The sequence below is a fragment of the Arachis ipaensis genome, chromosome B08 (assembly GCF_000816755.2).
Source record: "Arachis ipaensis cultivar K30076 chromosome B08, Araip1.1, whole genome shotgun sequence".
Taxonomy (NCBI): domain Eukaryota; kingdom Viridiplantae; phylum Streptophyta; class Magnoliopsida; order Fabales; family Fabaceae; genus Arachis; species Arachis ipaensis.
In genome coordinates, this window is record NC_029792.2 from 95,692,478 (window position 1) to 95,717,726 (window position 25,249).

Sequence of the window (25,249 nt, forward strand, 5' to 3'; positions counted from 1 at the left end):
GTGATGCTTGATCTCTTCTATATCACTCCTTTGCCTTTGTTGCTCTTCTCTCATAGCCCTTTGGTCTTCCCTAAAAGCTCTTTGATCTTCTCTTATATCATTGAGGGTGTTAGAGTGATCTTGATGCTCCATCCTCAATTGCTCCGTGTTAGTGCTTAATTCTCCAAGAGAAGTTTGCTATTGATCCCAATAGCTTTGAGGAGAAAAGTACATCCTTTGAGGCATCTCAGGGATCTCATGTTGAGGCGGTTGCACAGGCTCTTGTGCATGCTCTCTAGTTTGCTCCATCCTTTTTTTAGTGATGGTCTTGTTCTCCCTAATGGAGATATCTCCTTCTATGACAATTCCAGCTGATTTACATAGATGACAGATGAGGTGTAGAAATGCCAACCTTGCATTGGTGTGAGGCTTCTCAGCTACCTTGTACAATTCTTAAGGAATCACCTCATGTACTTCCACCTCACTTCCAATCATGATGCAATAGATCATGATGGCTCTATCAACAGTCATTTTTGACCGGTTGCTAGTAGGAATGATAGAACGTTGGATGAATTCCAACCATTCTCTAGCTATGGGCTTTAGGTCAACTCTGCTTAGTTGAATGGGCTTTCCTTGGAAATCCCTTTTCCATTGTACTCCTTCCACACAGATATCTGAGAGAACTTAATCCAATCTTTGATCAAAGTTGACTATCCTAGTGTAAGGATGTGGGTCTCCTTGCATTAGAGGCAAGTTAAACGCCAATCTCACATTTTCTGGGCTGAAATCTAAGATTCTCCCACAGACCATGGTGCTCCAATTCCTTGGATTTGGGTTCACATTAGTGTCGTGATTTTTAGTAACCCATTGATGAGCGGATAATTTATACGCTTTTTGGCATTATTTTTAGTATGTTTTTAGTATATTTTAGTTAGTTTTTATTATGTTTTTATTAGTTTTTAAATAAAAATCACATTTCTGGACTTTACTATGAGTTTGTGTGTTTTTTTGTGATTTCAGGTATTTTCTGGTTGAAATTGAGGTACCTAAGCAAAAATCTGATTCAGAGGCTGAAAATGGACTGCAGATGCTATTGGATTCTGACCGCCCTGCACTCAAAGTAGATTTTCTGGAGCTACAGAAGCCCAATTGGCGCGCTCTCAATTGCGTTGGAAAGTAGACATCCTAGGCTTTCCAGAAATATATAATAGTTTATACTTTGCTCGAGATTTGATAGCCCAAACTGGCGTTCCAAGTCAGCATAAAAATTCTGACGTCAAAACGCCATAACTGGCATAAAAGCTGGAGTTAAACGCCCAAACTGGCACAAAAGTTGGCGTTTAACTCCAAGAAAAGTCTCTACACATGAAAGCTTCAATTCTCAGCCCAAGCACACACTTTTTATATACTTTTGATCTTGGAATACTTTTCATCTTTGGGGAGGCTGGCCATTCGGCCATGCCTAGACCTTTTGTTCTTATGTATCTTCAACGGTGGAGTTTCTACACACCATAGATTAAGGTGTGGAGCTCTGTTGTTCCTCATAAATTAATGCAAAGTACTATTGTTTTTCTATTCAATTCAAGCCTATTTCTTCTCTAAGATATACACTCATTCTTCAACCTGACGAATGTGATGATCCGTGACACTCATCATCATTCTCACCTATGAACGCATGCCTGACAACCACTTCCGTTCTACTTGCAATAGCTTGAGTGCGTATCTCTTAGCCTTCTAGTTCATGACACATGGTTGCCTCGCCTGACAACTGAGCCTTCCATTCCATGAGATCAGAGTCATCGTGGTATAGGCTAGAATCAATTGGCAGTATTCCTGAGATCCGAAAAGTCTAAACCTTGTCTATGGTATTCCGAGTAGGATCTGGGAAGGGATGACTGTGACGAGCTTCAAACTCGCGAGTGTTGGGCGTAGTGACAAAAGAAAAAGGATCAATGGATCCTATTCCAACATGATCGAGAACCAACAACTGATTAGCCGTGCGGTGACAGCGTATTTGGACCATTTTCACTGAGAGGACGGGAGGTAGCCATTGACAACGGTGAAACCCAACATAAGCTTTCCATGGAAAGGAGTATGAATGATTGGAAGAAGGCAATAGGAAAGCAGAGGTTCAGAAGGAACAAAGCATCTTCATATGCTTATCTGAAATTCTCACCAATGAATTACGTAAGTATCTCTATCTTTATTTTATATTTTATTCATCTTTTAATTATCAATTCTCCATAACCATTTGAATCTGCCTGACTGAGATTTACAAGATGACCATAGCTTGCTTCAAGCCGACAATCTCCGTGGGATCGACCCTTACTAACGTAAGGTTTATTACTTGCACGACCCGATGCACTTGCTGGTTAGTTGTGCAGAGTTATGATAAAGAGTTGAGATTACAATTGTGCGTACCAAGTTGTTGGCGCCATTGATGATCATAATTTCGTGCACCACCCATGCATTAGCATAAAACTCTTGCACCATTAGAATCCCAGCATCTTGATTGGGATTGGTTAGAACTTTCCAGCTACTTTCTGGATCTCTCTTCGGATTTCTGGATACTCATTCTCTTTGAGTTTGAAAGGGACCTCAGGGATCACTTTCTTCTCTTCCACTACTTCATAGAAGTGGTCTTGATGAGGTTTGGTGATGAATTTCTCCATCTCCCAAGATTCAGAGGGAGTGACCACTTCCTTTCCTTTCTTCTTTCTAGAGGAGTCTCCAACCTTGGGGGCCGTGAATGGTAATGGAAAGAAAAAAGAGCTATGCTTTTCCAATACCAAACTTAAAACTTTGCTCGTCCTCGAGCAAAAATAAAGAAAAGAGAAGAATGGAGTAGAAGAAAAAGAAAATAGAGAAACATAGAGGGAGAGAGAGGGCTCGGCCTTGTGGGTTTTATGAGTGTATGAGAGGTGTGTGTATGAAGGGTATGAAGAGGGGTATTTATAGGAGTGGGGAATGGGTAGGTTCGGCCATGGGTGGGGTTTTGGGTGAAAAATTTGATTTTGAAGTGGGTGGGATTCGGTGGGAGTTATGATGGATTTGGAGAAGTGAAATGGATGTGATTGGGCTAGGGTTTATAGGGAAGTGTGTATAGGGAGGTGTGAAAGTTGGTAGGAATAGGTGGAGTAGGTGAAAGATGTTGTGGGACCCACTGGTCCTGAAAGGCTAGGGAATCCAAATTCCTTGCTTCTCTGCGTTGGCGTTTGAACGACCAGGGGTTGCTCTCTGGCTGCCGTTCAACGCCAGCAATGCTGCCCATGAGGGGCGTTGAACGCCCAGCAGGGATACACTAGCTGGTGTTCAACTTTTAACACTCCATCCAGAGTGTTCTATTTTCATTGCTGTGAAATTCTGTCTCTGTTCTGGCTGCTGCATATGAAAGAAAAAAAATGTAATTAATTAAGTAATGTTGGGTTGCCTCCCAACAAGCGCTCCTTTAACGTCACTAGCTTGACGGTTAGCTCCTTACAGAGGTGAGTATGGGCTCAGATTTTTACCCCTTAAAGTGAACTTTATTCCTGTCCTCTCATGAATGAGCTCCACAAGCTCTAGAGATAGGATACGACTTATTATATGTGGTAAGGCTGGCTTCTTAGTGAAGATAACTCTCATGCCAGGTGAGAGGCTTTAGTTGGGAATTTCTTGTCCCTTCACCCTTTAGGTACTTTCTTTCTAGTACCTTTGTGCTTAGAGCTTGTTGATGGCTACCCAACACCAAACTTAGAATTGGTGTCTGGGGGCTCTGTAAAGCTCTGCACAGAAAGATAGGATTAGAACACTAGGTGTTGCACAATTATCTCTCTTTTAGAGGAAAAATTGGGGTGAGGCATCTTGAACAAGATGTGATCCTCCCTTATTTGTAGGGTCAGTTCTCCCTTAGCCATATCAATGACAGCATTGGCAGTGGCTAGGAAAGGTCATCCAAGGATGACAGAGTCATCCTCATCCTCTCCTATGTCTAAGACTATGAAGTTTGCAGGGATATAGTGGTTTTCAATTTTTACCAAGACATCCTCTACTAAGCCATATGGCTTCTTCATTGTCTTGTCTGCCATTTCCAATGAGATGTGCATAGCTTATACCTCAAGAATTTCCAGCTTCTCCATGCTGAACCAAAGCATTGAGTTCATTGGTAAGCAGTGGAGGTTCATCTTCTAATGGCCTTGTACCAAATAAATTGGCATTCAACTTTATAAGAGCTCCTAGGTACCGAGCAACTTGCTCTTCCCTAGTGCCTTCATCCTCATCAGAGGATGAGTAGTCATCAGAACTCATGCAATGCAAAAGTGCATGCAAAGGAACGTCAATGGTCTTTATGGTTTCCTTTAGTTCTGGGCTAGAAGTTTCTTGAGTGGGACTTAAGCACTCAAAGGGTGTGCTTTCACTGGCATTCAACGCCAACTCTGATAGCTCTTTGGGCATTGAGCGCCCTTGCTGTGCACCCTTACTGGCATTAAAGGCCAGTCCCTCTAGTGTTTTGGGCATTGAACACCTAGCAGGGATGTCCTTGCTAGCGTTCAATGCCAGCTTCCCTGGGTTTGTGGGTGTTGAACACCCAGTGAAGAGTTTCTCACTGGCGTTCAGCGCCAGAATGGCTACATGTTTGGGCATTGAACGCCCAGTGAGGCATTCCTCACTGGCGTTCAGCGCCAGAAACCCTGCCTAGTTGGGCGTTGAATGCCCAGTGAGGGGTTCCTCACTGGCGTTCAGTGCCAGAAAGCCTGTGCATTTGGGCGTTGAACGCCCAGCCAATGCTCCCTGGCTGGCGTTCAACGCCAGCTCTGCTGCCAGGATGGGCATTGAACACCCAGTGAGGGGTTCTTCACTGGCGTTCAGCGCCTGGCTTGCCGCCATATTAGGCATTGAACGCCCAGGGAAGGCTTCTTCACTGGCGTTCAATGCCTTCCCATTCTCCTCTGATTCGACCTCTACATCCATGGTTATGGCCTTGCACTCTTCTCTTGGATTCACCTCACTGTTATTGGGAAGAGTGTCAGGAGGAGTCTCAGGGATCCTCTTGCTCAGTTGACCAACTTGCACCTCCAAGTTTCTAATGGAGGACCTTGTTTCATTAATGAAACTATGAGTGGTCCTAGAGAGGCTGGAAACCAGAGTTACTAAGTCAGAAAGGCTTTGCTTAGAGGTTTCCATATTCCCTTGAGAAGATGAGAATGGTGGTCTGTTGTTGAACTTATTCTGGTTCCTACCACCTTGATTATTATTGAAACCTTGCTGAGGTTTCTGTTGATCCTTCTATGAGAGGTTAGGATGGTTCTTCCATGAAAGGTTGTAGGTGTTTTCATAGGGTTCTCCCATGTAATTCACCTCCTCCATGGTGGGTTGATCAGGATCATAAGCTTCTATTTTAGGAGAAGCTTCCTGAGTACTGCCAGCTACAGTTTGCATTCCAGTCAGATGCTGAGAGATCATATTGACCTGTTGGGTCAAGATCCTATTCTGAACCAATATGGCATTCAGAATATCAACTTCATGAACTCCTTTCTTCTGGGAGATTCCATGGTTCATAGGATTTCTCTCAAAGGTGTACATGAATTGGTTGTTTGCAACCATCTCAATGAGTTCTTTTGCTTCTATAGGCATTTTCTTCAAGTGGAGTGATCCACCTGCAGAGGTGTCCAATGAGATTTTGGACATCTCAGACAGACCATTGATAGAATGAGCATTAGTGTTGATCTAGAATATCTTTAAAATAGGATCACTTCGTTGCAAGTATAGCCAAATCAACAACTAACTCCCACAATCAAATTTAATTCTAAAAGATAGTCACAATCAAAACACAATAAACCAGGAGTTTTAAGTCCTGGGTCGTCTTCCCTAGGAGTTGCAATGAAAAGCTAAGATTATTGGCTATGATTGATTGCAAGAAAAGCAAGGAATATAAATAGTAAGAAAGTAACTTAACATGCAAGAAATTAAATGAAAGCAATTAAATGATCATGCAAGAAATCAAGAGAAAAGGAATTCAAATGCAATAAAACCTCTTGGCATGGATTGGGAGCTAAGGTTACCTATCCTAGCCATTAACCACAAACACATAATGATTATGAAGAGTTAATCCTATTTAGTCAACCCTACATCGAGGATAAGTTAAATAGCCATAGTTGATCCCAATCCATAAGTCCTAGTCAACACTATTAATGGGAGATTTAGAATCAATGGAAACCAAATCAACTAACTACTCTAATATATCAACAAGAATGAACATCATGACTCAAGGGTCACCAAAGTCCTTAATTCCAAGCCAAGAGTGAAGAAAAACTATGTTGAAACTAAGCCAAGCATTTTATAAAACACTTGGTATGCATGAAAATAAAATAATATTAAAATGTACTAAAAATAAAATCTAACTACCAAAAGCAAGAAAATAATAATAACAATTAAAGGAAGCAACAATTAACATGAAAACATAAATTCGCATTAATTAAAATTAAAATTAACAAGAGTATCCATAAACATAAAAATGACAAAATTGAGAAATTAAGAAGAAGAACTAAGAGAAGTAAGACAATAAAGCATGAAAACATAAATGAAACTACATTAAGACAACAATTAAAAATAGAAATTAAAGAGAAATTAACTAAACCTAACCTAATTCTAGAGAGAGGGGGAGTTTCTCTCTCTAGAAAACTAAGAGAAAAATATAGAAAAGCTAAACCTAATTGCCCCCCTTGCTTCCACTTGAATTGAGGTTGAAATAGCTTCAGAAATGAGTTGGATTGGGTTTTGGAGGCCCAAAATTCGCCCCCAGCGATTTGCAATTAATGAGCTCACGTGACTCGGGTCACACGTATGCGTGGGTCACGCGCACGCGTCACTGAGCAAAATTCGCTTCCACGCGTACGCGTAGGTCACGTGTACGCGTCGCCTAGCTCCCACTTGTGCACGCGCACACGTTGCTTGTGCGCACGCACGGATCGCTGAATCTTCCAAACTCCATTTCTTCATGGTTTCTTCTCTTTTGCATGCTCTTTTTCTCACTTCTTCAACCCATACTTGTCTTGAAAACCTGAAATCACTTAGCAAATATATCAAGGCATCAAATGGGATTAAAGTGAATAAAATTTAACAATTAAAAGGCCTAAAGAGCATGTTTTCACTTTCAAGCACAATTTAGGAAGAAATCATGAAACTATGCTATTTCAATGGATTGAAAAGTTGATGAAATCTACCCAAATAGAGCAAATAAATATAATGAAATGTGAATTCATCAACCATCATAAAACATGCCTATGATAGACCATTCTGAAAGCATGTCAGGAGGACATCTCCTGATCAGTTGCTTGTATCTTTCCCAAGCTTCGTAGAGGGATTCACCTTCTCTTTGTCTGAAGGGGGAAAGAGCATAAGCTTGTAGACTTCAGGATTAACTCCATTAGTCTTTACAGTATCACAGATCCGTAAGAATTCAACTAAAAACTGATGTGGATCTTCCATTGGAAGTCCATGGAACTTGCAGTTCTACTGCAGAAGAGAGACTAACTGAGACTTAAGCTCAAAATTGTTAGCTACAATGGTAGGTACAGAGATGCTTCTGCCATAAATGTCAGAGGTAGGCATGGTGAAGTCACTAAGAACCTTTCTGGCATTACCTTCATGTTCGGCCATGTCTCCTGTTTCTTTTTCAAAGTTTTCTGAAAGGTTTCTTCTGGAGTGTTGTGCTCTACCTTGTTGTAAGCTTTTCTTCAGAGTCCTTTTACGTTCAGGATCAAGATCAAAGAGGGGTTCTTTATCTCTGTTCCTGGTCATAAACAAGAAAAGAAAAGAAAGAAAAGAAGAAAGTTTTTTCTACTACTTGGACAAAAGAGCTTCTAGTGAGATGTGAAAAAAGAAGAAGAAGATAGAAAAGTGAAGATGGAGGATAGGAGATGAGTAGAGTTCGAATAATAGAAGTGAATAGGAGAAGAAATATAAATAGAAGAGATAAATAAGAATTAAAATGTTTTTATTTTTATTTTACTTATTAATTAATTTTCAAAAATTAAGTTAATAATTTAAAAAGAATTGAAAATTAGTTAGTGAATTTTCGAAAATAGAAGAGAGAAAGGAAGAGAAAGTTTTCAAAAATTGAGAGAGAGAAGAGTTAGTTAGGAAGTTTTGAAAAAAAAAGAGAGAGAATATAAGATATTAATTAAGAAAAGATTTTAAAATAAAATAAGATAAGAGATAAGATAAGAAAAGTTTTGAAATTGAAATTTGAAATTAGAAAAAGATAAGATAAGAAATTAAAAAGATTTGAGATTTTTGAAAAAATGACATGATTTTTTAAAATTTGAAATTTGAAAAAGGTAAGATTTTGAAAAAGATAAGGTTTTTAATTTCATACTTTGGTGAGCAGAAATGGAATAATTCTCAACTACTTAACATATGACAAGGTGTTATATGTTTTGCATTTAATAATTCAAGGGAGAGTAAAGTATCGTTTTTGTCCCCAACGGTTGGGGTAAGTTTTAAAGTTGTCCCTAACATTTCAATCGTCCTATTTAAGTCCCTAACGTTTCAAAACTGACTCAATGTTGTCCTGCCGTTAGGGATCCGTTAACGGAATTGACGGCGGGACAAAATTGAGACGATTTTGAAACGTTAGGGACTTAAATAGGACAAAAACATTAGGGACAAAAATGATACATAGAAATAAATTTTAATTTTATCCTTCAATAATATTAATTTTTTACTATACATAGTATTCAATTATTTTTAATCACATCTAAGTAAATTACACTTAATCATATTAATTTTATTTAAATAAATTAATTTTTTTTATAATTTTACTCTTAAAGATTTTTAGTTATCATGAAATATTTGTAGAATTACTAGTATATAAACTTGCAGAAAAGAAAAAAATAATATATATTCAATAAAATATAAATTATACCTTTTGTCTCTAATGTATCAAAATTCTTTAAAATTATAAAAAAAATAAATTTATTTAAAATGAAAGTAATGTGATTAAGTGTAATTTATTTAGATGTAATTAAAAAATAATTGAATACTATGTACAGTAAAAAATTAATATTATTGAAAGATAAAATTAAATTAAAATTTATTTTTATGTATCGTTTTTGTCCCTAACGTTTTCGTTCTATTTAAGTCCCTAACATTTCAAAATCGTCTCAATTTTTTCCTATCGTCAATTCTATTAACGGATCCCTAACGGCAGGACAACATTGAGTTAATTTTGAAACGTTAGAGACTTAAATAGGACGATTGAAACATTAGGGACAACTTTAGTACTTACCTCAAACGTTAGGGACAAAAATGATACTTTACTCATTCAAGGGATCTTGAACAGGAGGCACGCAAAGTAAACTGAGTTGCTTGATTATTCTCCATATATGATTAAGCAAGGTAAAGAGAATGTGGTTACTCAGGAGTTGCTCAAAAGGTATGATTTAATGAGTACTCTTACTCCTAACTTATTAGCATTTGAATATATGAAGAATTTTAATGCTATCAAATCTGATTTTTAGAATGTTTAATTATTTTGTTGGTTCCTATAGTTTTAATGAATTTTCAATTAGATCTACTTTTTTTTATTTAGTCCCTATATCATATCAAATTTTGTAATTAAGTCCCTGTAGTGATAAAAACATACATTGGAATTAACATAATGTTCCATTAAACAAAATGAATATGCCTAATACTTGATTGAATATTCTGTGTAGTTTAACAGAATATTCTGTTAATTCTAATGTTTTTGTCAAGGAAGGGACTTACTGATAAACCATTATTTTATGATTTATATTGTGTTTAATTGTGTGGTTTTATCAAATCCTTACCCACTTATTCATATGATTAGCATGTATTTACAATTCCTTTCCAAAATTGTTTATGATTGAAAACTTACTTCCTAGAGACTTTTAATTATGTATTTTAATTCTCCTTTATCCCATTCGATGCCATGATCCGTGTGTTAAGTGTTTCAGGCTTCATGGGGAATGAATGACTTGGAAATTGGAGAGGAGGCTTGCAAAAATGGAAGGAACACAGGAAACTAAGGAGATGACCAGCGAGCAATGACGCGAGCACATGGCCCACGCAAACGCACGAAATGGAGAAGTCGCAGCGACACGAACGCGTGCCTGACACAAACGCATGGATTGGAGTCTGCACGAATGACGCGAACGCGTGATAAGAAAAATCGCTGAATGACGCGTACGCGTGACCTGCGCGATCTGCAAAAATAACAGAATACGCTGGGGCGATTTCAGGCCACATTTTAACCTAGTTTTTGGCTCAGAAACACAGACTAAAGCTAGGGAACGTACAGAAACTCAAAAGGCAGAAACCCATAGGCATACACACACATTCAGATTCATCACATTAGGATTACTTTAGTTTTAGATCTGAATTTGGATTAGAGTTACATTGATAGTTTATGTTTTTGCTTTGGATTTTGGATGCTGAAGAGCCATTACCTCCGTGAAGATACTACTTTAGTTTATTTCCTTATTCTTTACTCTTTTCAGTTGATTATTGACTCTATTCAAATAAGTATGTTACGTTTTGAGTTTATTAATATATAGAATTATTTTTATTTTTAATTAATTCTAATTCTCTATTTAATTTTATTTAATTATGTCTTCTTATATTTTTATGATTGTTAATTTCATGTCAATGGAGTAGATCCTCCACTTGACACGGGGGTTGATTAAGAGGAGACACTTGAGTTGGAATGTTCAAGTGCCTAGTTAAATTGGACGTTGTTGGCTAATTCTGTATCTGCTAACGCTGGACCTTCCGAAGGGAGAGGACTAGGATTTGCGGGTAAGAGTTGGTTTAATCACTAAACTTTCCTTTATTCAGTAATGGTTAACCTAGTGAGAACAACAACCTCTTTACACTACGCTTGAGAAGATTCCAACAAGGATGGAACTTCCACTTAATTATTCCCCCAGTCAAGACCTTTTAATATTAATAATAATTCTTAGTTAATTTCTTCAATTTACAATTACCTTTAATTACTCATTATCCAACTTAAACTTTCTGGAAATTTTCTGATTAATAAATTAGCATTCTTTCCTGCAACTCGTAGGGAGACGACCTGGGACTCATACTCCCAATATTTTTATTTCTAAAACTTGTGACAACTCTTTTTAAATTGGTGAGGCAGATCTTTGCTGGTTAAGAGCTATACGTGCAATGCTATTCTCTTATTTGAAATCTCTTAATTGGTTGACTTCTGCCACGCACCAATTTTTGGCGCCGTTGCCGGGGAGTTGCAATAGTGTGCTAAATTATTGATTAGTGTACATATTTTATTTTTTAATTGCATATTATATTTTCGTTTTGTTACCATGAGCTACATGTCTTTCTCATTGAATGACGTGTTCATTGCCTTATCCGAGTTTAGTCCCATTTGACCCTGAAATTGAAAGAAATCTTTCACATATTAGACGAACTCGACGTCGGTTAGCCTCTGAGGGTGGTGAAGTGATTGTCATCGATTCACCAGTCTCATCTGAGGGCGAATCTGAACCGCCATCAGAGAGCGAGACAAGCTCATTTACTACTGATTCAGTTGATTCACGTGCAGGTGACATGGCAGCACCTAGGAGAATTACCCTCCAGGAGGCAGGAGCCCCAGATTTCACACTGCAACCATATCAAGTGCATCACCCAACTTTGGCTGCAGATTTTGAACTAAAGACTGCACTAATCAACTTGATGCCCAAGTTTCATGGCTTACCTACTCAAGAGCCTATTAAGCACCTTAGGGATTTCCAGACAGCCTGTTCTACTGTTAGGCGTAATAGTGCAGATGAAACTTCTATTTTGTTAACTGCCTTTCTGTTTTCTCTTGAGGAAAAAGCAAGGGAGTGGTACTACTCCTAACCTGAAGCAACTGTTACCAACTGGGATACACTCAGGAGAGAATTTTTGGAAAAATACTTCCCAGCTGAAGTCACAGATAGACTGAGAAAAGAGATCTACTGCATTGTTTAAGGTGACTCAGAGACTCTCTATGAATACTGGGAGCATTTTAAGAACCTTCTAGACGCATGCCCCCATCACATGATTGATAGACTAGTATTGATCAGCTACTTCACTCAAGGAATGAATCCCCAGGATAAGACCATACTAGATGGTGCTAGTAATGGTTCCATGAAAAAGTACAGAACTGCAGATGAAGCATGGAAGCTGATCAGCGACTTAGCTGAGTCCACTAGGAATCACAGGCCAAGGCGTAGCCACTCAAAAGCTATTGCAGAGATTTCCTCTAGCATTGAAACTACTGCTCTTACCCAAAGCATATGTGAAATGACCAACCTACTAAAGCATATGCAGTTAAACCAACAACAAACACATAAAGCTTAGCCTTCCCCACCACAGCAAAGCCAACAGTTAGTTCCCCAAAGAGTATGCGGGATCTATGCTGATTATAGTCATTATACTGATGAATGTTCGCAGCTCCAACAGGAAGACAACACTGTGGCAGCCACTCATAACTTCTATGACCGCCCAAATCAAGGATACAATCAACAGGGTGGCAACCACAACCAAGGTGGAAACTATAACCAAGGATGGCAAGACAACTCCAACCAAGGTTGGAGGGACAACTATAACAGAGGAGGCAGAAACAACAATGAAAACCAGAGGTGGAATAACAATAATAACAACAGACAGCAGAATTAGAACCAGCCTTACAGAGCACCTCACTTAAGACAATCTCAAGGACCCCAGCAAAACCAACAGCAGGTTCCTCAGGTCACTTATTCTAATTCCTCATCAAATCACGAGATGCTCCGTTCTCTTGCACAAGGACAACAGGATATGCAGGCGCAGCTGAACTCTAGTCTGAATGGCTTGACTGCCACTTTACAAGCTCTCGTCTCCCAGATAGATTCATCACTTAATTCCACACATCAACCATCAAGCTCCAGTGGAATCCCTTCTCAACCACTGCCTAATCCCAAAGGTGGCATTAATGCCATCACTTTGAGGTCTGGAACCACATTACAGGAGAGGAACCATGAGGAGCCAAGCCCACCAGAATACGTGCCAGCAGAGGATGTGGTGGAAGTGGAAGATGCTGAAGAGGAAGAGGATGTATAAGACATAGTTGAAGAAGAGGAAGCTCAAACACAGAATGAAGAACCAAGGGATGCAGAAGCTGCAAATCGTGCCCATCCTATTCCCTTTCCATAGCTTGCAAGGAAACCCAGAAAGTAGATGGAACTTGATCCCAAAATGGTATAAATATTCAAAAAGGTCGAGGTAACTGTTCCCCTTTTTTATGTTATTCAGCAGGTACCTAAATATGTGAAGTTTCTAAAAGATTTGTACATACATAAAGATAAAATTAATGAATTAGAAACTATTCCTTTAGGTAGTTCTATATCTGCTTTAATGGGAGGTATACCTGAAAAATGTAGTGATCCAGCACCATGTATGGTTAACTGTACCATTGGAGGTGTGATATTTTCTGACTGTATGTGTGATTTAGGAGAATGTGTTAGTATAATGCTTTTGTCTATATATGATACTTTGAGGCTCCCTCCCTTAAAAAGGTCGGCAGCTTGTTTTGTGTTAGCAGATAAAAGTATTATTACAGTAGTTGGAATTGCTGAAGATGTATTAGTGAGGATTAAGGGGCTCACATTTCCCATTGATTTCTACATCCTGGAAATGCCCCCTAATGACTCAGGAAGACCATCATCAATCCTGCTTGGAAGACCATTTCTGATGACTTCAAAGTTCAAGCTGGATGCATTCTCAGTAACTTACTCCTTTGAGATAGATGGCAGAACAGTGAGTTTCAGTTTAAATAAAGCTATGAAGCATCCTCCGGAAGATCATTCTATCTTCCAGTGCGACATTATTGATGAAACTGTAGCTGAAGTTCACCAAGAAGAAATAGAAGAGAAGCACATGGAGCAAGGTCCAAGTGTGGGGACACTTTCTGAAAACAATGAAGACCCTTTACCATTATCACTAGCCCCGAGTGATCCAGAGCCTAGTTACGAGCAGAAATTAGAATTAAAGCCCCTCCCTCCACACCTCAAGTATGCTTACCTTGAGGACAAGCAGAAGTTTCCAGTTATCATTGCAAAGGAACTTACCTCTCAACAAAAAGAGCAACTACTCAGTGTGCTAAGAAAACATAAGAAAGCAATCGGATGGAGCTTGGCGGATATAGTAGGCATCAGTCCCCAAATTTGTGAGCATAGAATATTCTTAGAAGAGAGAGCAAAGCCTGTCCATCAACCTCAAAGAAGATTGAATCCCACCATCTTAGAATTTGTCAAGAAAGAAGCGACCCGGCTACTCGAAGCAGATATCATCTACCCCATCTCAGACAGTGAATGGGTCAGCCCAGTACAAGTAGTGCCCAAGAAGTCTGGAGTCACAACCGTAAGAAATGAGCATGGAGAACTCCTGACAACTAGAGTGCAGAATTCATGGAGAGTTTGTATTGACTATAGGCGTCTCAACCAAGCCACTCGCAAGGATCATTACCCCTTGCCATTTATTGATCAAATGCTTGATCGCCTGTCAGGTAAATCTCATAATTATTTTTTGATGGCTATACGGGATATTTTCAAATTCATATAGCTCATGAAGATCAGGAGAAGACCACTTTTACATGTCCCTTTGGAACATATGCTTATAAAAGAATGCCTTTTGGCTAGTGTAATGCACCTACTACTTTCCAAAGATGCATGATGAGTGTCTTTTCAGATCTTATTGAGAACTGTATGGAAATTTTTATGGATGATTTTAGCGTATATGGTGATTCATTTAGCCTTTGCTTGGACAGTTTATCTAGAGTGTTAGATAGATGTGTTAGTGCAAACCTTGTATTAAATTTTGAAAAATGTCACTTTATGGTAAAACAAGGAATTGTACTAGGACATGTGGTGTCTAATACTGGCATTTCTGTAGATCCAGCAAAGGTGGATGTTATTTCTAGTTTACCTTACCCCTCCTCCGTGAGGGAAGTTCGTTCGTTCCTTGGCCACGCAGGTTTTTATAGGAGATTCATTAAGGACTTCAGTAAGGTAGCATTGCCTTTATCCAGATTACTGCAGAAAGATATTGAGTTCGAGTTCAGTGAGGATTGTATGCAGGCATTTGATAAGCTGAAGATCGCTCTGACTCAAACTCCAATTGTAAGAGGACCAGACTGGAGTCAGCCATTTGAAATTATGTGTGATGCTTCCAACCATGCAGTAGGTGCGGCGCTGGCTCAGCGCGAAGGTAAGGATCCTTTTGTAATCGCTTATGCATCTAAAACTTTAGATGCTGCTCAATCTAATTACACTACTACTGAAAAAGAGCTTTTAGCTATTGTTTTTGCTCTGGATAAATTCCGAGCTTATTTACTTGGTACTAAGGTAGTAGTGTACTCAAATCATGCAACTCTAAAATACTTATTGGCCAAAAAGGAGTCCAAACTAAGGCTAATACGTTGGATACTGCTGCTGTAAGAATTTGATTTAGAAATTAAAGATAGGAGTGGTAACCAGAATTTAGTGGCAGACCACCTGAGTCGCCTTGAGCACATTAAGGATGACTCCACTCCTATAAATGATAATTTCCCATTTGACAGCTTACAAGCAGTATCTGAAGTAGTTCCTTGGTATGCACCTGTAGCTAATTATCTAGTTAGCCACATTTTTCCTCCAAATTTCACTAAGCATCAAAGAGACAAGCTGAAAAGCGAGTCCAAATATTATATATGGGATGATCCATATTTATGGAGGTATGGTGCTGACCAGGTAATTAGACGGTGTGTGCCTTAATTAGAATTCCAGTCCATTTTAGAGGCTTGCCACTCATCTGAGAGTGGAGGACATTTTGGCCCTCAAAGAACAGCTAGAAAAATTCTAGACTGTGGATTCTGGTGGCCTACTCTTTTTAAAGACGCTGCTGAATTTTGTAAATCTTGTTCCCCATGCCAAAGGTTTGGTAATATATCCAAGAGGGATGAGATGCCTCAACAGATTATGCTTTTCTGTGAAATTTTTTATGTTTGGGGCATTGACTTTATGGGCCTATTTCCAAATTCTAATGGTTACTTTTATATACTGTTATCTGTAGACTATGTTTCTAAATGGGTGAAAGCAATTCCTACCCACAATGATGATGCTAACACTGTTGTTTCCTTTGTTAGAAACCATATTATCTGTCGCTTTGGATCAGCATGAGCAATCGTGAGCGATCAAGGCACCCATTTTTGTAACAGGAGACTAACAGGATTACTCAAGAGGCATGGGATAATTCACAAGGTAGTAACAGCTTATCATCCCCAGAACAATGGACAAGCAGAAGTCTCTAACAGAGAGATAAAACGTATTCTAGAAAAGATAGTAAAATCTCACAGGAAGGACTGGAGTGCCAGGCTACAAGATGCACTCTGGGCATATAGAACAGCATACAAGACACCCATTGGGATGAGCCCCTTCCACCTGGTATACGGAAAGGCTTGCCACCTTCCAGTAGAGGTGGAACACAAGGATTTCTGGGCTGTGAAGGAGTGCAACATGAATCTTGAAAAAGCTGGTGCTGAAAGAAAACTACAACTAGCAAAACTGGAGAATCTTCGCCTAGAAGCATATGACAACTCCAGGGGATACAAAGAAAAGATGAAGGCTGTCCACGACAAGCATATAAAAAGGAGAGAATTTAGACCAGGGGAGTTAGTTCTTCTTTATAACTCCAGACTGAGGCTTATGCCAGGTAAACTGAGATCAAGATGGGAAGGCCCCTACAGAGTAGAAAAGGCAGAGCCATATGGAGTTTTCCACCTACGTCATCTTACTAGCTCCAAATTTCTGAAGGTCAATGGACATCGCCTGAAGCTTTATCATGGTGAAAAGCTAAAGGATCACAAAGAACTCGAGGTTTTCCTCTTGGAAGACCCACCAATAGTAGCAGAATGAGCCTAAAGAGCGTCCAACTTAAGGACGTAAAAGCAAAGTGTTAGGTGGGAGACAACCCACCATGGTATGATTGTTTTGTTTCAGTTTTAGCTTTATTTTTACCTTATTTTATTTCTTTTTTTTATGATGTTAATGACTCTTCTCATCACCCCTACATATAGTTTGCATTAGCATTCTGCATATCAAAAAAAAAAAAAACACGCACGTGACGCATAAGCGTCGTTGACGCGTCCACGTCTCCAGTGCGATTTCAAGAAAAGAGAATGCGACAGAAAGTCACGCAAAAGCGTGGCTGGAGGCGTGCTTTAGGCACAACCATGCCCACGCGACCGCGTCAATGACGCGTCCGCGTTGTTTGCAAAATAGCCCTCCCACGCGTCCGCGTCACCCACGCAAACGCGTGCCCCTAAAAATCGATGTAAAAGAGGTGTTTGGCAGCAAGTTGCGATGGAGCTGGCCTGGAATAATGCTGAAAGCCCTAGTCCCATCACGCAACCTCGTGCCCCACGCGGCCGCGTCGTCCTCCAAAAATGGCCATCCACGCGATCGCATCAACCACGCGATCGCGTCACCCAAATATTTTGGCAAAATGAGTTTGAGACAGAGAGTTGCGCGAACGCGTCGTTGCCCTCGCGCCATTCGCACAAATCAAGTCACGCGACCGCGTGACCCACGCGTTCGTGTCACTTGAAAAACATCACACACCATGCGACCGCGTGACCCACGCGTCCGCGTCACATGGGGCACACAGAATATCCAGATCAGCCAAAATATCTTATCTTTTCCTCCCCAAATCCTAATTTTTCTTTTCCTTTATTATTTATTTCTTCCCCCTTCTTCTTTCTCTACTCATTCTCACTTTTTACTTTCTCCTCCCTTATTTTTCACAACCATTATCAAGGTTCTTTTCTTTCTTTCTTTACTCTTTACTTTTTCTTTATTAAATTTATTTATGTTTTAATTTTTTTTTCTTTTCACCTTCATTATCTATATTTTCTTTTCTTTTCTTTTCTTTTTATTCCTTTAATTGGTGTTAGCAATTTAACTAGGTGATTATTATCTTTTATATTTTACTTGTGAATTATTGTGGAATTGTTTGACAATTATATATCACTTTTCATAAGGGTTGCTTGCATGTTCAATTTACTACTTTCCATGACATATTCAACATGCATGCCAAGTGTTTGTGAAAAAGCCCGTATGGCATTGTGCACTATTTAATTTATTCTATTTTACTACTTTAATGCCTATTTTTCACAAAAACCCTTGTATATTTTATTAATCAAATATAATTGTCAATACAAACAGGTTGCTAGTTTGAATGACTTGGTAATCTAACTTGGACATTGAATGCTTGATCTATGCTACTCATGCCTTTGCCGGCATGTTAATAAACATCTTGCATTTAATTGCCATCACATGCACTTGCTATATTACCTAAGATGAACTTTTCACATGTAGTCTAGACCATGTGTTAACGACATCCTTCTTTCCCGTGCATTGATTATCACCCTTAATACTCGCTCCCTTGCTCGAACCCTTAGCTTTACATGTACTTATCTCTTTCCTTTTTCAGGATGGCCACCAAGAAAGGTAAAGAGAAAACTACTCCCAAACCACTAGCAAGGAGAGGAACAAAAAGAGTATTAGTAGAAGAGCCTTCTTCAACAGCGGTTAAACCCTCAACAAAAAGAATAAAGAGGATCATCAAGGTCGATGAAAAAGAGAAAGCCTTCCCAACAAAGGAGACTACGCGGTTCACTAACCGCTACTGTGAGCAGATGTTCCCCATCCTGGCAGCAAGGAATTATAACAATGAGCACCTTCTCATCCTCCCTACCAACATTGCTAAACTTGTTGAGCCCCGCATTGAGCGAAGACAATAGGAATTCCTATGGAGACAGCCACGGCAGGTTAATCTATCATGGGTAGTAGAACTCTACTCCAATTTTCACATGCCAACCATGCAGTCTGTCTATGTCCGTCAGAAGCAAGTCCCCATAACTGAAGAAGCCATTCAACGAGCATTAGATCTTCCACCTGCTCCAGAATGATTGGACGCATTCCAAGAAGCCTCATTCAAGCGCCAGACATACCAATTTGACTGGGACGCTGTTCTCAGAGTTATCGCACAACCTGGCAGCTTATGGATCTACGAATACCATCGTTCCCGACCTAAGGGAATATCGGCTTCAGCACTTACTTTGGAAGCTCGAGTATGGGCACAGATCATGTCCCATTACGTCTTTCCGAGCACTCACGAGTCCTCCTTCACTGCAGACATGGCTGTTTTACTCTGGTGTATCCTTACAGACCAGCACCTCAATTTACCAAGACACATTCGGCATGCTATGGGACACGTACAAATTGCGGGCAACTTACCTTTCCCCGCCTTGGTTTCAGATCTTGTCTCAGTAGCCAGAGTCTCCTATAGAGCTGGGGATACCAAAGCCATGATTCCACGAGAGGATCAGTACATCCCTAACGGGAAGTATATCAGACCTCCAGTAGCAACTATCAACCGAAACACAGAACCGACAGAAGATATTCCTTCTTCTTCCACACCACAAGCACCTTCAACAAACCAACTGCTCAACCAGATACTTGAGAGGTTAGACCAGCTTGAATGCAAAGAAAAGCAGAGAGAGCGCCGTAACAAGCGCAGATTTACATACCTCAAAGAGCTACTTGTTGGTAACCAACCACCTAGAGAAGACCCAGACACCCCAAACTCCACTTCATATACCAGCACAGGGAGTCATGATGATCCCGATAGTGGAGATGCTGCTACCAGACCCCCTTTGTTTCCTGACAGATGGCACCGAGGACGGTGCAAAGCTTTAAGTGTGGGGAGGTCGGTCACTACCTGACTTCCGGAGGTAATTTCTTTTCCTTAAAACACCAACAATATAGGATATTTAGTTAATTTTTATTTTGTCTAGGATAGAATAGATTGCATAGAAATAGGTTATTTGCATGCATGTTCTACTTAATTGAAAATAATAAGTTTCTTCTAAGACCCTATTTTTGAAAAATTTCACTAATTTAAAATAAATCTTGTGTTAAACTTGTTAGAAGTTGTAATTAGAACATAGTTTAAAAAGCTAAGAACACACAACCTGTGAGATTTGAGCTTAATTATATGGTTACATTATTTAACCATAAATATTTTATTCTTGTGTGTTTACTTCTTTATGACTGTAACCTTTATTTTATTTCATCCTATATGTCCAATGTTTAATGTGTTTTATGCATGCATATGATTGAGGCCATTATTTGATTTTAGCTCACTTATCCCAAATAAGCCTACCCTTTAAATTACCTTTGTTAGCCACTTTGAGCCTTTTAATCCCATTTGTTCTATATTTTACCACATTACTAGCCTTAAGCAGAAAAATAATTAAATATCCCAATTGAATCTTTGGATAGCTTAAGATAGAAATTATGTGTTAATTAAGTATGGAAAAATTGTGGGAACAATGGTTAATAAGGGAATGTGTCATGATAAAATAATAGGAATTTGGGTACCTACTCATGTGAAACTATAAAAATTAAAAATCTATGTGCAGTGATAAGTTATGTTTATTTTCCTAGTTAAAAAATTTTAAAAAAATAGTAATAATTAAGTACTTAAATAAGGGGACAAAATTACTCCAATATTAAGCTAATAAAAAGATCAATGCATATGTGATATAAGTTAAAAGGAAAAGTTAATACATGAGTATGTAATGCAGAAGTGAAAATTTTGGGTAGCTAGGCATGATTCTAGAGTTATACAGAGTATATGTTTGCTGGATAAGAGCTTAGGTTAGTCAAAGATTCAATTTATAACTCACTTAGCCATATATATACCCTTACCCTTACCTTAGCCCCATTACAACCTTGAAAAGACCTCATGATATTTGCATTGGTACATTAAATATTGTTGATTGGTTAGGTGAAAAACAAAATTTAGAAAGCATGATTAGAGAAGTGTAGAGTGATTACCCTATACACTTGAGAGAATATAGTGCATATACACCATCAGTGAGGGTTCAGTGCTTAATTCTATGTTCCCTGTTTTCATGAGCTGTCTTCTTACAATGTTACCTGCTTTTACTATATAAATTAAATTAGTGAGATCCAATTTATGATTGTCTTGAAGAGCTTGTTTCCTTTTTTCCAAGTAGATAAGAATCATATAGTTGCATTTATATATATAGGTTGCATTCCATTTCATGAGTTTTGTATTTCCCTACTCATTTATTTTATCTCCTTCAACTAAGCATGAGGACATGCTAATGTTTAAGTGTGGGGAGGTTGATAAACTATTATTTTATGATTTATATTGTGTTTAATTGTGTGGTTTTATCAAATCTTTACCCACTTATTCATATGATTAGCATGTATTTACAATTCCTTCACAAAATTATTTATGATTGAAAACTTGCCTCCTAGAGACTTTTAATTATGTATTTTAATTCTCCTTTATCCCATTCGATGCCGTGATCCGTGTGTTAAGTGTTTCAGGCTTCATGGGGGCATGAATGACTTGGAAATTGGAGAGGAGGCTTGCAAAAATGGAAGGAACACAGGAAACTAAGGAGATGACCAGCGAGCAATGACGCGAGCGCAAGGTCCATGCAAACGCGCGAAATGGAGAAGTTGCAGCGACGCGAACGCGTGCCTGACGCAAACGCATGGATTGGAGTCTGCACGAATGACGCGAATGTGTGAACGACGCGAACGCGTGACAAGGAAAATCACTGAATGATGCGAACGCGTGGACGACGCGTACGCGTGACCTGCGCAATCTGCAAAAATAACAGAATACGCTAGGGGCGATTTTGGGCCGCATTTTGACCTAGTTTTTGGCCCAGAAACACAGACTAAAGCTAGGGAACGTACAGAAACTCAAAAGGCAGAAACCCATAGGCATACACACACATTCAGATTCATCAGATTAGGATTACTTTAGTTTTAGATCTGAATTTGGATTAGTGTTCGTTGATAGTTTATGTTTTTGGATTTTGGATGCTGAAGAGCCATTACCTCCATGAAGATACTACTTTAGTTTGTTTTCTTATTCTTTACTCTTTTCAGTTGATTATTGACTCTATCAAATAAGTATGTTACGTTTTGAGTTTATTAATATATAGAATTTTTTTTATTTTTAATTAATTCTAATTCTCTATTTAATTTTATTTAATTATGTCTTCTTATACTTTTATGATTGTTAATTTCATGTCAATGGAGTAGATCCTCCACTTGACACGGGATTGATTATGAGGAGACACTTGAGTTGAAATGCTCAAGTGCCTAGTTAAATTGGACGTTGTTGGCTGATTCTGTATCTGCTAACGGTTGACCTTCCCAAGGGAGAGGACTAGGATTTGCAGGTAAGAGTCGGTTTAATCACTAAACTCTCCTTTATTTAGTAAGGGTTAACGTAGTGAGAACAACAATCTCTTTACACTACACTTGAGAAGATTCCAACAAGGATGGAACTTCCACTTAATTATTCCCCCAGTCAAGACCTTTTATTTGGAATATCAATAATTATTCTTAGTTTATTTTTATTGCTTTAATTCTCAATTAATTTTGTTATTCATTATCAAACTCAAACTTTCTGGGAATTTTCTGATTAATAAATTGGCACTCTTTCGTGCAACTCGTTGGGAGACGACCTGGGACTCATACTCCCAGTATTTTTATTTCTGAAATTTGTGACAACTCTTTTTAAATTGGTGAGGCAGATCTTAGCTGGTTAAGAGCTATACGTGCAACGCTATTCTCTTATTTGAAATCTCTTAATTGGTTGACTTCTGCCACGCACCACTTACCTACAAAATCTGATATGGTATAGGGACCCAATTGAAAAGAAAAACATATAGGGACATAATTAAAAATTCGGTGAAACTATATGGACTAAGATAATAATTAAACCTTTTCAGAATAATGATTCAAAGGGAAATAGTAGAATAAAAATAATCTCAAATATGTTATCTAAATATCTTTGTTGTCTTTATAGACGTAGTAGTGTTGAAGAAATTTATTCTGATTGCATTGTATCTAAGTAAGTTGAATATCAAGCTTTGTCAAATATATTGTGCATTCCTTTGATTTTTGCTACTCATATGTAGATTGATATTTTTTATAAATTTTTTGTTTTGTTTGCCTAAAGTTAGAAAACATAATTATAGCATTGTTCTTGTTGTGGATAGGATAAGTGTGATGGTATTTTTAATTGCATATCATAATATTATGAATTTCACACACATTGCTGAGGTATTTTTCAAAAAGGTTGATGATGTGTTAATATATTTTAGTATTTGGATGACCATATATTGCATGTTAAGGGTGATTTGGATAATTATTTGTTATACATTGAGCTTTCTCATGATGATGCAATTATTAACTCTAAATTTATGGATGATTTTAATAGTTTGACTAGTTTGAATTTGATGTCTTTATCTTTGAGAAACAATGTTACTTTATATAGTGAAAGTAAGGTTGAAAAGATTAAACTAGTACATACGAAGGTTTATATCACAGTTAACAAGACGGGCATAGCCACAATTCAATAGGTAAAGAAGAGCCATCAAAATATATTATGGCCTTTAAATTAGAAGATTGGATGTAGATTTATTGGTGTAAAGAGGAGCTTCTTATTCAGAGAACAACTACACTTGTTAGAGAAGATAGTCCATTCTAAGTGTAGGAGAGAATTATCAAGGCTAATTTCAACAAGAATAATTTTCTTATTAATTATTATGACCCAATTGTGTTTAGTATATCTAATTTTTCTCCTTTTGATATATATGAAGATTCGAGGATGAATCTTTTTGAAGATTGAGAGGATGATATGAGCTTAAGAGGACTTTTTCGTCATTCTAAAACAAAGGGGTAAAATAGTAATCTTATCATGTTCAAGGATCAAATTACTAAAACAATTACATTATGCCGGTCATAGAGATCAAGAAGACCAAGAGTTTATTTCGAGAACAATAGTATTGATTTGGCGGTACGCATACATGAAGAAATGCATCAATTGTTAGCTAAGGAAGAAGGCCCGACGAGCTAAGTAAGGACAAGAAGAAGTCAAAGAGTAATTAAAATTAGAATTTATTTAGCTATATTTAAATTTGATTTGTTGTTAGAATTCGTAAAAAGATTTGATTTGGTTTTATATAATTTAAATCACATCTGAATATCTAGTCTAATATAATAAAATCAAATCTAATTTAAATTAGTTATCATATATGTTGGAGTTTAAATTTAAATCAAATATGATTTAATTTAGTTAGATTAAATATGATTTAAATTAGTTAGAGTTAATTTTAGAGTCATATCTTTTATTTAGTTTCAAATTTCATAATTTTAATCTAGGAAGATTTGGCCCACTTTTAAACTGATCAATTAGGAGTCTATTCAAGCAAGTTTGTAAGTCATTTTATGCAATTTTTGAAGAATAAATTTTATGGCTGCTATTATACATGTTGTTCTATGTGTATTCAAGGGAGACAAGTGATTTATTTTGCTTTTGCATGAAGAAATTGAAGGATTCAGCCTAAGATAACTCTTAGTGTTAGTTCTTTTAGTTTCATCCTTTTGATCTAGCTTGTCAAGTTTAGGTTCTTCGGAAGTTTAGTAGATATAACCATTTCAATAACCTAGGTTGCTAAGAACAGATTTTTTAGTGGTCTAGAGAAAAAACAACTATCCAACTATCCATCTTATGTTTTTTTTTTTTTCGTTTCTGTTGTGCCTTCTATTCCTCATTTTTTCCTTATCTTTTAGTATTTTGTTTCTCGTTTTTTCCCTTATCACTTTTATTCCTCATACTTTTTCCTTATCAGACCAAACTCATAGAGGTAAAAAATAGGACACTCAAAAGGATTAGGAAAAACTTAACCAATCAAAAAAACTAAACCGTTGAATACAATGGCAGTGCCAGAATCTTGAACAAAACTCCAATGATAGAGAAAAACTTGAGAGAAGGCATGGTAAGAGAAGAGAGTGAGAGGCCAGTCTAGAGAGAGTAGTTTTCTAAAATTGAAGGAAGGGAAGAGAGGTTACACTGATTTAAATTCAGACGCAAATTTACCAATGACCATGTCATCAGTAAATATAAATATCGACAGAGTTAAATGCCACGTTTCATTAATCCAATTTTAACAATGACTCACTAATGACTTAGCCATCGATAATTATTTGAACACCTAAAAATTAAAATTTTAATTCATTAATTTACCCACAGTCTGGTCATTGATAATTTATTATAAACTTATTTTTATATAACATATTTAACACATTACCGATGACTGGAACATCAATATATAAGTCTTGAATTTTTAATTATATTTGGAAATTAA